This window comes from Plutella xylostella, chromosome 5 (genome assembly GCF_932276165.1).
Source record: "Plutella xylostella chromosome 5, ilPluXylo3.1, whole genome shotgun sequence".
NCBI classification, from domain to species: Eukaryota; Metazoa; Arthropoda; class Insecta; order Lepidoptera; family Plutellidae; genus Plutella; species Plutella xylostella.
Window position 1 is genome coordinate 6411262 of NC_063985.1, and position 16200 is coordinate 6427461.

At 37.9% G+C, this 16200-nt stretch overlaps 1 protein-coding gene across 1 annotated transcript in view; it reads right to left on the minus strand.

Annotated features, from left to right (window-relative positions):
* The window catches only part of LOC105389186 (band 4.1-like protein 4), a 60112-nt gene extending 44183 nt beyond the window's left edge, over nt 1–15929 (minus strand). Inside the window, exon 1 of the mRNA XM_048633131.1 lies at nt 15598–15929. The gene's annotated coding sequence lies outside the window, so the exon portion shown is untranslated. The remainder of the gene's footprint in view (nt 1–15597) is intronic.
* Nucleotides 15930–16200: the final 271 nt, after the last annotated feature.

Below are 16200 nucleotides of genomic sequence, written 5' to 3' on the forward strand. Positions count from 1 at the left end.
CGGCCGCCAACATCTCGGCATTCGTTCCGGGGCTCGGTGCCGTTTGCTGACATTTTTCCCTTTGTTCTAGAGACGCTACACAAATGATAGATGCACACTCTCACCGAAGATTGGCCACGGGAATATGACACTAAAAGTTACGACCAATATGACTCAATGTGAGAGTAAATGAGGACGGAAATTGATGAGGAACTCGGTACCCACGATCCACGCCACGACAACTCAACAAAACACTATGTAATTATAGTTAATGATCAATCTCGTTCCCATATTTGATGTCAAACAGTATCATAACTTGTCTTTGAATCGATATGGATGGGTAAATAACCACAGCTGTTAACTTACGGAGAAGGAAAAAGCTATTTTAGCTGTTATAATTATGATAGGACCTAGGTCGGCTCGGCTGGTAACAAAAATTGAGACCTTTGGCACAACAGACAGCGTTCCTCAATGCGCTGTCATAAAGTACGAGATACGAGTAAGATTACTTTATATGTAGATAAATCTGATTTTATCTACATAAAGTAATTGAGCAGTGTGGTCATTCAGGTAAGTTAACTTATGTTGGTACTGGTACTCGTATATAGCATTCTCAGAAAATGCTCTATTATGGAGGCTTTAATCATACTTAATATAATATGTCCAAAAAACCAAGCGCTGGGCCATTATTACTCTAACGTCAGTTTTAAGACACATGCAAGTAGAGTAAAATAGCCTCTTAAACCTGAACTGAGTGTAGAAACTACCAGAAGAACATGAGTGTGATGTAAATAAACAACATTAATTTAGAAAGTGTCATCGTGAAATTAATTTAGAAAGCAACTTGTATGTAGAGACTTTCTTACGCGATAGAGATTTTATGAGCCATTTTAATGATGGCAAAACGAAAAACATTGCTACTTTTATTTAAGGGCCCGTACAGGGTGACGTGCCGCGCCAATTTTGGGTTTTCAATGCTCTTCACACAGCACACGCAGTGACACGCACACATGTAAGTTTGCACAGTGGGTCGATAAACTTTTACTCGCCAACTTTATTGACAATTATGTTCAAGTACATTTTGGGTGATTTTAGGGTAAGTAAGTATAATTCTTACTTACACTGGTAGGCACCAGGAAAGAGTAGAAATTAATAGGGGTGCCACTTTACTCTATACTCGGAACCCGATTAGCTTTCTCAAACAAATGTGGTATTTACTTGTAGAAAGGTAACTAAAAGTATTAAAGTGTAGATAATAAGTTTCGGGCATCCTCCAGCCAACTGAACCCCGACGACAAAGCAAAGTAAATACATAGTGTCGCAAAAGGGCTATACTAAGCCAAAAGGGGATGACTCAAGGGGTCATTCTGAACAACTTTTGTTCTACGAGATTTGCAAATTCGCGAAAAAAAATATTCGTTTTCCATGGTAAAAAGTCACATGTCCAACAAAGTTTCTATGAAAAAGGATTTTTTTTGTTAATTTCCAAAACTCGTAGAGCAAAAGTTCAGAATGACCCCCTGTCTTACTCCTTTTTACCCGACTGCCGAAGGAGGAGGGTAATGTTTTTTGATTGTATGTATGTATATATGTATGTTTGTCTGTTTCTTTGTTCCCTCCTGTAGCCTAAACGGCTTGATAGATTTTGATGTATGAGGTATTGTTAGAAGCGTATTGATGGCGCGATGGCTATAGGCTATGTGACGTTCCATTAAAATGTACATAGCGCCCTCTTGAGGACATAACGTGATGATCGAAAAAATAATAATTCAACTTTGCCGTGTAAGGTATCAAATGAAAGGACTTGATATTCACATTACAAAAATATGCCTATTGGAGGTATTTAAATAACAACACCAAAATTATTGAAATAAAAAATGATCATGAACTACCTACCGACGTAAAATTTCATAAAATAAAAACAACTAAAAAGTTACAAATAAAAAAATACAATTATAAAAAACTAAAAACCTGACTGTACGCTAAAAACATGAAAACGAGTCCCAATGTTAATGGAAAGTATCGCAGGCGGGGACCAACTTGACCGCCACTCAAGGCCGTTTTCTAAGTAACATTCAGGTAAATGGTGAACCCTCTGCTGGTATAATTTGTTTATATACCGCTTTTTCAATACCTGTAAGTACATTTTTTGGCAGCATAATATTTTTACTTAATTTTAGGGTTTCGAACGTCAAAAGAAAAAAAGCAACCGTTATAGGATCTCTTTGTTGTCCGTCTGTCTGACTGACTGTCTGTCACCGCCCTTTTTCTCAGAAACAGGTAAAGATATCAAGCTTATATTTCGCATAGATGGGGAGTACCCCAAAAAAAATATTATGGTACTCCCTGTCCCACACAAGTAAATTGGGGCTTATATTTTTTCCAGTTATTTTGATGTGTATCCTTTTTTTTTCTTTGTTGTTTTGTATAAGTATGTGTTTCTTTTCTTTAAATCTGTATTTTTTTTTGTTGTTGCTGTCTATGTGTCGAAAAAATGTATCTTTATCTTCAAATCACGCCATCTATCGTTTGTTTTTTTTGTGGCTACTGTCTATAGAAGAAATTCCGTCATTGACAATTTTACGTTACGAATTTATTTTTATTTATTTTATTTTTATTTTTACATTTTCGTGGAGAATCAACAGCATTTTGTTAATAAAAAATTATTACTTATGAACACATAACAACTTGATGCCATTAACAGAATGAACTTAGTAAACCCAGTAAACCTAACACATCCAGAGGAAAAACAAAATCTCTTTCTCTCTCTCTGAAAAACATACTTAATAGCCCAAACTCGATGCTTTTAGCTATTAACATCTTTGAAATAAAATTGAGCCACCACCGTGCTACTGCCCTCATCAGATCCTCACGAGACCATACCTCAACCAGCACCAAGAGACTGTATTTTTGATCCCTAACCTAATGTTCGTGCGTATTGTCATCACTTAGATCCATTCGCTATATTCCTGCTCCTCATCAGACCTTTACGAGACTGTAATATCACGAGAATATTGCACACTATCTAATTTAATTTAATGTATTGAATATACTGGAAGAAATATGCTTCCTCAATTTCAAATCAAATTATGTTGGTGTCATAAAAGTTGAAAAAGTGCAATGACAACCAATGTGCAGTGATTTTGTATCTGTACACGATAAGATCGCGAGCTGTCAGTGCTGCCTAAACCGACGTGACCCTTCTTTGGAGGCCAGCGGCCAACTGAGTCAAACGTCACTTGTGTTTATGATTTTATAACACAGAAAGCCGCCATAGATATTTGTATGAAGATTTGAGGGAAAAAAATTGCTCAACTTTGGGATTAATTTACACAAAATAAGTGTGTGTTTATTAAAAAACAAGGTATTTAGCGCCTAGTCCAAGCCTTTAACTTTATAATATGATAAAAATCATATGAAAATTCTTTATAATTACGACACATTTGTTACAATACGGGAGTGTGATTGACTGGTTTTTCTTGATATTCTGAAATTAATTTACAGTTATCCATAATCATTTACTTAAATTCGAATGATTCAGCACCTAGCTAGACTCTTCAACTACCTGTGTGATTTTTTTCAAGGCTGTAGAGCATCATTTACTACATAATTCTATGACAATGCCAACCCTCGATTCCCTATTGCAGACCCTTAATATACCAAAGACTGACAGATTAGCCTCGGGTATCGTGAAGCTCAAACTCAAACACATGTATTTGTCTCGCACAAACATGTTGATCCAGAATTCTTAGAAGGCTAGGATTACGTCACAGACCTACAAGTGTATCGGCCCGACACCGGATACGTCACATGTCTGATATCCCGAGCACACGGCTGGATACAGCCATATACATGTATATTATAATGTATGTATACTTATGTATAGAGCTAACGCGAGATCACTCTCGGTTTATTGCTCCTATAAACTACGTGACGCGATAGTCAATGGCGAATATTGCGAGAAATCAAGGACCTAAATCTACCTTTGCGAAGCATAGCCATATTTAAAAAATGACTAACATTTTACACTTTTGCGGCATATTCTAATGTGTTCTTCTTCTTACTATCACGTCGGCTACTGGCTAGCTTTACTCCTAAAGTTAATCATGGTAAGTACCTAGATACTTTTATATAAAAATTAAAATCACCTGAATGTAATAAAAAGTACGTTGCGTTGTAACAAATAAGCAGCAAGGGGCATGTTAGCTGCATGCAAAGCGGGGTTATTAAAGTTGTGAAGTTGTGTTGAGAGGCGTTTGTCGCCGGCTCGCCATCAGTATGCGAGGCAGGGCCGCGCGTGAAGGCATGTCTCGGCCGACACTCGCTGGCTTCTTTCAATATTCACGCAAATTAACTGTATGTTCAGATTTGAAGCCTTTTTCCAGTATTATGATTGCTTAAGAAAATCCTAAGGAACATACTGCATCGAACAAGCCTAAAATGCAATGAAGCGGAATCGCAAATCACGACGGATTAGGGCCGAAACTACTGCAGGATTATACCTCAAAAGCTAACATTAAATGATACAAATATTATCGTTTCATGATTCCAATTTATAATAATGTTAGCGACCATAACATGTTAAGTCAAGAGCAGGCATTCAGTCATTCATTAATGCAAATGCATGAACACGACTAATGCCGCCATGGCTCGGTCAATGCAGCTCAGTACAAACACAGACGGCATAATATAAGGTGCTAATATAGATTACAGTTCGTTTGACTATTGAGTCGTGAATATTTCGGCCGTTGCAGCCAGTATGAATGGGTCGCTTTGTGCACGTTGCAACTAAATGACGTCCAAACTGCCTTATGTGTGCAGTATGTTCTACGCTCTACGAATTTTGTTCACGAATAACGCAAATTCCTGTCCGTACATGGTATTTATAAATAACAATGAACTAAAATTTTATTGTGCGCGGAAAAGCGTTGCTATGTCCGGAATAGAGAAATTGGAATACTCTGGGCCAGTTTACAACATCCATTTGTTTAGTTTTGTTGTTTTGCTGCGAACAGTGTGTTACAGTAACAAGTTCCGATGTTATGTGGTAATTTATAACATTTAAATAAATATTATTCCTACATTAGTTTAACTATACAATAGGTATGTAATATTGTCAAATTGCATGTGATGGCAGATTCCAATAATCAATAACACGCAGGATTCGAATTGCCCGTAACATTCAATAATTATAGCAACCTTCGAGGAAATTATTACGAAAGTCGTTTAATTTGTGTAGTCAAAGGAATTTCGGCTTTATTACTGATTCGGATTACCGAATTGAGCACCGTGTACGTTTTCCTATTAAGTCAAATGGGCCAGCGTGAATTTTATACGGCCATAACCTGCACGCTCCGCTCTTGTGTTCCGCCGTATAGCTTGTAGGCAATAAACCTTATCGAAAGGACGCTAAGATCTATGCGTGTCGATACTTCAAAGTGCTCTAACATTTCCGTGTGCCTGTAGTCTATATACTCACCTTGAAAGGAGGCTGTTAGATTGGTACATATAGGTAAGTACTGATATCATCAATAAATACATCAAATTTCATATGATGGTGAAAGTAAACCTATGTATTTAACTTGCACAATAACAATCCACGAGTACACGCTCCCCTATCTGAAAATTTCACAAAGGTCTTATTTGTTATCCTCCCCTCAAGATTTACCTTTACTGAAACAACTATAAGCACCTAAGTGGGTACAGCTTACAACATAAGAAGCAGGTAGGTATGTATTGCTTCGATAAAAGCACGTCCTCAAGTCAAGGCTTTTCCCAGCACTTTCGGTTTGTAAGACTTCACTTCTTTTTTGTTTTTGTAAAATTCTGTGCAAGAAATAAGCTTCCTGTCGGTTTTTGTTGTTTTAGCCGCGACCAACGGCCATTTCAGTCTATTGCGGTTGAATCCCATCCCGTATTTTATGGATGGCAAGGAAGGGTTGATTTGGAAAACCAATCTCAATTGAGACTTTAAGTGAAGAAACAAAGGACTGTTAGATCACGTCGCGTCGTACTCTGTTTTGTTGATATAAAAAATGTTTGGCCCATAAAAACCATTCCTTACCTACATTGGATTTCTTCACATTGCTTCATTAGATTTCTACTGAATCCTTTTCGCTGCAAATCTTGTAAAATTATTTCGGCCAGCGAACTCAATTTGCACTTAACAGTATAATGTTATATTCCAGCGGGTGCGGTGCCAAGGAACCTACAAGTACAGAGTGTATCATACATAATACACAGGCGAGGAATAAAGTTGACAGATGACTTGGATCCAAGTGAGGTTGGAAAAGAGCCAAAAAGGCGAGCTGCGAATCGCTTGCGAATGACTTATCGTTCACATACATATGTTAAAACATTGCTCCACCGATCAAAGCATTATTCAACTCAATAAAGTGCATAGCCGGCGCTTTCATACATGAATTGCGTCGAGCAATTCAATATAGGGGCCGCATTACGTTGGATACACGATTCATCCACCGCGCATGACTGGTTAAGGTCTACTGGTCAATTCCGTAGCAACAGCCGGCCAAGAGCGATAATCTTGAAATGATTAAGAGGAGCAAAATACCTACAAGTGGAGGAGTAATTTTACATCGTTTACCCGCAACTCGTATGAGTCAGAGGAGTTAATCTGTGCGCGTTTCAATCGCTTCACAGAAGGAGTTAAAGGTTACTTTTTCTAAAATTAGTGGGTACATTTATTATTATGAGTAATTTGTTGTTTGGGGGCTCTGAAATTACGGCAGGTAGCCCGGGGCCCCGGTGAGCCGACGATGATAGTCGGGCTTGCTGGGGCCGCTCCCGTCTGCTCCACCGACAAGTTCCATTATACTGATTGATTCGTGGTTTGGATGGGTTGGGTAACTGTCAAACAGGGATTTTTCTTACTGCAGGAATGGGTGCCTATAAGTTGGTAATGGGGTGCAGCATTAGAACTATGCCTCTAACTAAAAGTATATTATACACATAATTATGTTATAGAGATTTATGTTCGGCTACGCTAGCCTTTGCGAAAATTAATTAGGTTTCTCTTCTACATAAAAGATAGGAAATATGTAAAATATAATAAATAAACACCTTATTTGCTTGTACAATAATGAAACTTAGGTTTTCCTTACAAATTACAGTCCACTATTGATTTAATTAGTTACAGTCGGTATTTCCACACTTAATAGCTTTTCCGCGCAAGCTTCTTGGATTAAAATGTAGCTAAGCATTCAGAAATAATTTAGCATTAATAATGAAAAAAAAAATTCGATGCAGTACGTAGGTACCTAGTTGTTAATTTTATTGTTATAAACATACAAACAAATAATATTTACTCTACAATATTAAATATAAATTCATACAAACAAATATACACACAACCCATTATTTATAACCTAGTCTTCATGACTGAGGTAACCTTATAAGGGCTAGCTTAAAACCATTGCTTGTAGCCTTAAATTATTCTACAGCTCATGCCGAGCTGGTGCCTTTTTGACGCTTCTTTTTTGTTTTGCATTCTATTTTTACTGTATTTTTGTTGTTATCAGTGTGTCAAATAAATAATTCCTTATCTACTTATATAAAATTTTATGAATACAAGTACAAGGTTGGTAGAGGAGTGGCCCGGGTAGTGTACCCATAGCTCGCCGCTCCGCCCACAGTTTAACATTTTTTCCACCGCTCCAGAATTAATGCTAGCTCGTTCTTTTGTTTATTATAGAGCACGGTCATTATTATGTCCTTTACGTTAGCTGACCCACACGACCAGCTAGAAGCAATCTAAATTAAAATTTAAAATGTGTGAATGTTATGAAAGCAGAGGAAACTGCCGCAACTTCATTTCATTATCATGAAACTTGGTCTCATCTTGCAAGTAAGTACTTTTTTTATACTGGTAAGAGTATGTTTCGAATTAATACAATACATACATATATAGTCAAACTAGCTGTTCCCGCGAGCTTCGCTTCGCTTTAAAAAGTTTTCCCGTGGGAATTCCGGGATAAAAAAGTAGCCTATGTTCTTTCTCAAGGTCTAGACTATCTGTATACCAAATTTCATTCAAATCCGTTCAGTAGTTTTGGCGTGAAAGAGTAACAGACAGACAGACAGACAGACACAGTTACTTTCGCATTTATAATATTAGTTAGGATTGGTATTTTAATACTTCAAACAAAAATATATAGGTAGCTATAGCTTTCAGCTACCTACGTTCAGCAGCATCCTACTCTTAAAAACTATCTTTCTTAGAAATGAACAAGATAATTCAATATCAAAGCCGGATCAAAATCATAAAGACTAATGTAATACTTGAAATTTTAATGGTAATGAAACTTTTAGCACCTATAATGTAGCAATAAAAAGTGTAATCTAAGGAAGTTGAGAGCGGCGCGGGGCTTCATCCTCCCGCAGGCGGAAGCTCCATCTAGCAAGAGTACTCTGCACTTTTTATTACTCGATAAAAATCTACATTAATTAAAAAAGTTACATACAGTTATCATCGTAGGGATTCTTTGCGGTTCGCGGAGCTTCAACGAGAGGGGAATAAAACGCGCACATATTAACAACCAGCCTCGGCTACACTCGACTCTATCCACATTGACATAAGGTTAGTTCACGCTAGCCTACGTAAGCATCATGTTAGGAAAACACAGATTGTAGGTACGCTGCCCTAAATTAGGATACACAGGGTTCTCATAACACAACATGTTGGCGATGGGCAAACATACAAGGGAACTAAAATACCGCCCAACTACCTCTGTCGCTACTATGACGTCATGCTGCCCGCCTATTGACTACACAATACATCGCTAGTTGCGCCGTCCGGACCATCCGGCTCAATCCAAAAACAACTTTGTCTAGACCCAGTGAAGCGTCGTTTTTACAAAAAAAATGATGGACCTATGCGTCGGGGCAAGAGGAACCGAATCTGTCGCCCCTTGTGTACGCGCTTATTCGATTTTACTGCGCCATACAATATTGTATCAAACATGTAGCCGGTACCTGCGTCGCGCGGTGCTTGGTGTTTTAATAGCGCCTGCAGCTCTGAGGCAGAAGCCCATTAAACGTATGAAGGATGCATGGCAGAGCGACGACAGCTCGCGGCTACGACGTTTCTATTCCGCCTCCCTGGTTGACATTTAGTATGAAGATTAGGCCCCAATTCCCAATTCGCAACGGCTTATAGCTTTTAATAAAGATTATATCTCCATCATGGAACACATGCGACTAATGACTTTACAACCATCGCTTTACCCGCTGGTCCTGTGATAAAATAAAACATTATGTGAAATAAATTATGAGTTAGCGTAAGAAATTAACATGGCAAAATGAATATACGGGCAGTATCCATTTTGATAGCACATGTTCGTTATTATAATAAACACGAAGTTGTGTTAAGGTTCAGCACTAATGAAGAAGTTTAGTGGATCCTCTATTTCTTATAATAGTTCGGGTATAATCTGCCAAAGCAACCGAACCGTGATTAGAGCCCTTATAATTTTCGCAAAATAGAATGGGAGCGCTGCTATAATTGCCACGTCCTCGCCCTTTATAGCCATTATACGTAACTGGAAGTAGTCTGTGGGATCGCGGCTTGAATAAAATGAGCGAGATGTCACTATGTAATTATGAACCCCTGGACTAACTCTCGACACTGTATAAACTTGCTCATTAAATTAGCAAAAAGTGTCTTCTTTATGAAACGTGCTAGATGGTACTTTCTAGATAAAAAATAGTTTCCCACCAAGTAATTAGTGGTATATTTAATAGTTGGTTTAAATATGAAAAGCCCAAGTAACTACAATGGCGGTGTGCAATGGAATTGCCTAATAAGTTAGTGAACATTCGCGATGAACATACCCGGCGGGCGCGTACAACCTGTGAGTGAGCAACTAATGAAGAGCCGCTCAAAACTTTGTTCTGCACTCGCTTCATACTTTATTCACAAAGAGGCGCTCGCACCAAAACGGCTTTTAATGAATCGCGATCGTCGCAAAATCGTCTAAATTTCCGGCAGGATGAGCTTAGAGGCTGCGGGGGCACTCGCCCGCATAACGACTATAACGAGAGGTTAAATTAAATAGCAAGTGTGTCTGCGGCGTGAACACGAGCCCGTTCTCAGATGAACTCTGAGGTTGGAGCTAGAGCGCCACTGGCCTACACTGGTATCGAGTGGAGGTGGTTTCATTCAGCGTAAAAAAAAGAATTTAAACTGGGAACTCCTCTGTCATAGAACATGGTAAGAAGTAAAAGTAGTGCGATGTTATTATTTATTAATTACCTACATAATATAAGTGTATTTCTTTAATTCAATATTGCTAATATTATTAACCTCTAGTATAAGTACTTTACCTACATGAGATCATTCCATTACATAAGACTTTTCTACTTGAGAGCATAGTTACCGTTTCCAGTCAGTAGGTAACGGTCGGCTTAAAACAATAGCTGTGAAGACCAAGAAAGCTATACTGTGTCGTTTTTAGGGTTCCGTAGCCAAAATGGCAAAAACGGAACCCTTATAGTTTCGTCATGTCCGTCTGTCCGTCTGTCCGTCTGTCCGTCTGTCACAGCCGATTTACTCGGAAACTATAAGTACTACAGTGATGAAATTTGATGGGAATATGTGTTGTATGAACCGCTACAAAAATATGACACTAAATAGTAAAAAAAAGAATTGGGGGTGGGGCCCCCCATACATGTAACTGAGGGATGAAATTTTTTTTTTCGATGTACATACCCGTGTGGGGTATCAATGGAAAGGTCTTTTAAAATGATATAAAGTTTTCTAAAAAACATTTTTCTTAAAGTGAACGGTTTTTGAGATATCAGCTCTCAAAGTCGTAAAAAGTATGTCCCCCCCCCTCTATTTTTATAACTACGGGGTATAAAATTCTAAAAAAAATAGAGGTGATGCATGCTAATTAACTCTTTCAACGATTTTTGGTTTGATCAAAGTATCTCTTATAGTTTTTGAGATAGGTTGATTTAACTGTAATTTTGGTTAAGTTATTGTGCTTACTACGGAACCCTTTGTGCGCGAGCCCGACTCGCACTTGGCCGGTTTTTTATAGTGTGTTGTGGGATGTTATAAATTATTAATTATGACATCAATACTTTATATTATTTTTATGTCAAGACAGTACTATAGTGATAATTCATAAATTATCGCAGGAATTATAACAGTAGAAGATCGTTCAATATTGGAAAGGGTGGTCGCCGCCGTAGCAACTGAAATCGGTAAATTTTACGTGGGTTGATAAAACTTGTGGTTACTAATAATAAGTACCTATTAATACCTTCTATAAAATTAAATTAAGTAAGTACCTAACTTATTTGCTCCGGCCTAGCAATAGATTTATCAAAGAAAAGACTCTCTAATTATAGAGACGATTGCTCATCATTCATTGTATATAAAAATAGTCCTAAGAAGTTATAAAAAACTTTTTTCATGTTTTTAATTTGGGAAGCTAAATCCGAGAAATACTTCACTTCTTTCGAAATTTCGAACAATTGCCTCTTTCTGTATCACTGTGAAGCTTAAAAACGTAGGAACATGAGGACAACGGCCGTGCATACACGATGGACGGACCTCTATGGCGATTATTGGACCGTTCGCTGTGACGGACAGACGATTCAATCTGGTAATCGGAAATGGGCATTGTGCGACAAAGCCCTCATTGTCCGGCGAGCTCGTGGCTTCGTGCCGCCCGCACTCGCGACATGCGACTATATTCAAGCACCCAGCTATGTACCATACGTAGATAGGTAGATAGGTACTCATTGAATACAACAGACAAAGGAACGTATATAAGCATGAAAAGAATGGCGGGTTGTAGTAAGTTGCAAAGTTTCCTTAGCAACCGTAATTCAGGCATATATTCATAATTTAAATACCAATACTTACTCAATATTTACAAATAAATTTAAGTACTTATATAGGAAAATTTCAAGACACTCTTTCCAACTAAAAAACCTAAGTACAATATTTTGTTAGAGACTGGGTGCAGCAGGAAAGGAATTCAAGTTACTCAAAGACAAATAACGAGCGAGACACAGAGATATTGATTATATCAAAGCCGTAGTTCGAGAAATCTCAACGGGTAAGGGACAAAAGAAGCAGAGTACTTCCAGTTGTAGAGCCCTTGTGCGGTGAGCCACGATTTACAAATCTCTACAGTAGTGGTCCGGTACCACTTGACCTCTCGCCGACTCCAAATCGGTAGCTCCTTACATTTCTCTCAAGTTAATGGTGACAATTTAAACGTACATGACTTGTTTAAACGATATACAGGTACTTCAAATGTTCCTCTCAACTTGTCAGCTATTTTGATTGATTGTTGGGGCCCATATTTCTTGAAACTTCCGTGTAGGTTGGCAAGCTCTGTGGGAACCAACGTGAGTCACATTGAACGAGATCACTTGAATTTTTTAACGGTATTTTAATCTTGTTTTGAATTTACTTAGCGTGAGACTATGGGATACAGCGGTCCCACATGCTCATGTTAGGAGTTACTATTAATTAATTAAGTTTTTACTGTGGTCGTTAATGTGCCCAACCGAGCAGATCGCATTCGCTGTAGCTTGAAATAAAGATCTAAACATTATTTTGTTAGCAGCTACGTATTATCATCAACATTAACATTACTCTTAAAATAGTTTATCATAATTATGTATATAAACCTACTAATAAAGTCATAATGTTTATGATATGCAGGAAAATCAAATCGGAAATCCCACATCCGTGCAGTTTCCAATAAGAAACTGGTTGTGGCTTTAAGTACTTATCTAGTATCTACATAAGTAGTAGGTATCTAGTCCGCTCTAGATGGAGGAAAGGAACCTAGGTATCTCATTAGAGCATCCATAATAGTGAGATGTCGCCGGAAGTGTAATAATAAATGCTATCGAGATACAAGACAGTCGCGTCTCCAGGGGCCGGCTTTGAAGAAAGTTCGAATAAGTGTGTCTGTTATAACGTGACAACTCCAAGACACTTGTATATTATTAGATGCTGCAGCAAAATTTCAAAATAGAAAGCTTCATTTTTGGGGACCTTTGGGATTTTAGCCATATACTATGTTCATGTGTGATGTGTGATGTATTAGTAAGTAAATGAGAGACTATAAATAGGGAATCGATTGGCCTTACATAAATTTATTAGGGTACAATTTAAATCATCACCAAAAAAAATAATTGTACGCTAATACATTGCACCAAAAAAATCAATTAAAACCAAATTAATTAAACCAACTCCAAAATCGAAATCCCAAAAAAAAACGATTACGTTCCAAAATAAATAAACACGCCTCCAAATAATTGCAAGTATACAATAGAAAATCTTTTTCGTCGCCAAAACGGATAAATCATCACCAAATTATGCTATACTAAAATATAAACATTGACACCAAAACTAAGTGTTAAATTTTTTTTTATATTACCAAATTATCCTACCCAAAAACAATATCCTAACTAATATTATAAATGCGAAAGTAACTGTGTCTGTCTGTCTGTTACTCTTTCACGACAAAACTACTGAACGGATTTGAATTAATTTTGGTATACATATGGTATAGACCCTGAGAAAGAACATAGGCTGCTTTTTATCCCGGAATTCCCACGGGTAAAGTTTTTAAGGCGAATCGAAGCTCGCGGGAGCAGCTAGTATAGTATAAAGGTAATTGATTACCTGTTAATTTTAATATGTAGGTATTTGCGACTCTACGAGTGGTGCGGCATGAATTTTGAATTTGCGCGATGCTTGTGCTGGTGGACGCAATGTATCAAATATGTCTAGTACATCGACCTCAATACATCGCGGCTGAAACCCGCCTAAGGTCGTCAGTCCAGCGGGCAGGAGGGCGTCCCACGCTACGTTTGCCTGTTCGAGGTCTCCACTCGAGAACTCGTCTACGCCAACGGTTATCGGTTTTTCGGCAGATATGACCAGCCCACTGCCACTTCAGCTTGCATATTTTGACAGTAAGCTTAGTCCTCTACTGACAGATAACCTCATTTCTGATATGATCCATCAGAGAAACCCCAAGCACCAAGCACTTAACTATAATAAATTGTATTTCAATTCCTTATTTCTATAGTTATATATTACTTACCTATTGTTATATTCATGTTACTGATTTGTCTACCACGAATGTATTTAGTGTCAAGACAAACCCTTCAGGTTTAATGGCACGTAAACTCCAATAAAATAACTATGTTACACAAAGTTTGGTATAAATATTAAAAATAAAATAATAATAGAATTTATTGGTACATAACAGAATTCAAACCCTCGGCCACACAGCCACATGAATGGTAGTCGAGATGGCGTAACGGATAGATTTTACTAGGCACATACTAATGATTTAATTAATTCATAAAGCAATTTAACAAGTGACTTTGTTTTGGGGTAAGCTATTGATTATTTGGTATTAACTTAATTTTTTATATTTACTTTTACTTATTTTGGGTTAGAAAGGATTATTAAAATGATACTCATTAAATAATATATTGGTTACATCTATTTAGCGATGATATACTTTATTTGGTTTGAAATAAATTTTAATGGTGTCAATATAGTTTTACAGTATGCAGTAAAAAATAATTTGGTTCATTTCAAAAATATTTTGGGAAGCATGATTTGGCGATGATTTATCCGTTTTGGCGGAGATTTCGAATTTATTGGCGGCAGTATCATATAATTTCTGGTGGAGGTTTAAATACAAGCCAATTTATTATAGGTAGGTAACTAGGTACTACCTACTTACTCACAGAAATTTACCTACTATATTCATGTGTGTGATGTATTAGTAAGTAAATAAGAGACTATAAAGAGGGAATCGATTGATCTTACATAAATTTATTATAGGTAGGTAACTATAGGTACTACCTACTTACTTACAGAAAATTTCTTCTGTACTTATCAGTTATTGCGATAATCTATCATATATCACAGAGCTTTTTTTAATTATTAACTTATTCATTAACGTAGGTAAGTATGTATTTAAAGAATCAAAATCTCTTATTGGAGGCAAGATTAATATTTTGTTTCTATGGTGATTAGGTGATTTGCAAGAGTCTTACAAGAAAATTCATAGACTGTACGGGAAAATATCCCAAAAATAACTTAATTTAAGTCTATGTATGCGAATAGGTTTTAGATATATAGACGTATGAACTACAGAGTTAAGTACTTACATCTCATAATTGAATACGAATGGTATACCCGAGTTCGCGTTGTTCTATGCATCTCATCATGCAACTATAAACTTCATAAGTAAGTAAATATTTAAAAAATATAAGTACTTAAATATTTTGTTATCGTTCAGCAGTCATATAACGCCTACTCAGCCGACAATGAAACGCCAGCGCTAAATAGTTCCGTAAACGAAATAAATGAATTTGTGATGAAGGTGTGTATACGCATATTAGAGTCAAGGGCCCAGTAGTGGGTCCACAGAGATTGCACGCCGCGAGTCCGGCCGTTCAACCCGCGGCAGTAGCCTCCACCGACCAACCAGCGGCCACTACTTCTCTACACGCTTCGATTCACCTACAAATCACCTCAATCACCGCAATAATGCTCGAAAAACAACCAACACAGATGACGTGATCATCAAACAATACACTTACAAAGTTAACTGTAGCGGAGACAAACTCCAGCAGTTTCACTCCACACACATGCAGCTCATCGTCAGCGAAGTTTTATACAGAAATATTGCACTTAAATTGTACAAGACTTGGAGCCGGTATTCCCAAATCTCGAAACACTTCACAGCACTTTAACAAGTTCACATTTTCTTCAGAACTTTGAGTGTAGTTCCGATCGTAGAAACTCACATGGCTGAGTTGTGATAGTACAAGTGTTGCAAACAAAAGGAGGTGTTTCGCGTCGCGGGAAACTTGAGCCAGGCGAGGGACCGCGCGGCACCTGTCGCCGCCGAGAGCTCGTCGGTACTGCAGCCGGCCGGCAGCTCCGCGCGCCGCCACCACCGCACCTGCATCTCATGCGACATCATCGCAGTCCTCCTCTCCATTGCTTTACAGCGCCAACATTCGACCCAACACAACCGAGCGAAACGCGCAGTGTACAGCTAAAACGGGATCTGTTATAACAGTGGCAACTTGTTTGACCCTGATAGCGGCTCCTCTGTGCGGGAGGCAAAAGCTCGCTTGTCGGTCGCTGCCTCAGCAAAAAGTTCTACAACAGTGGCGCCCTCTGTAGCAAGAACATAG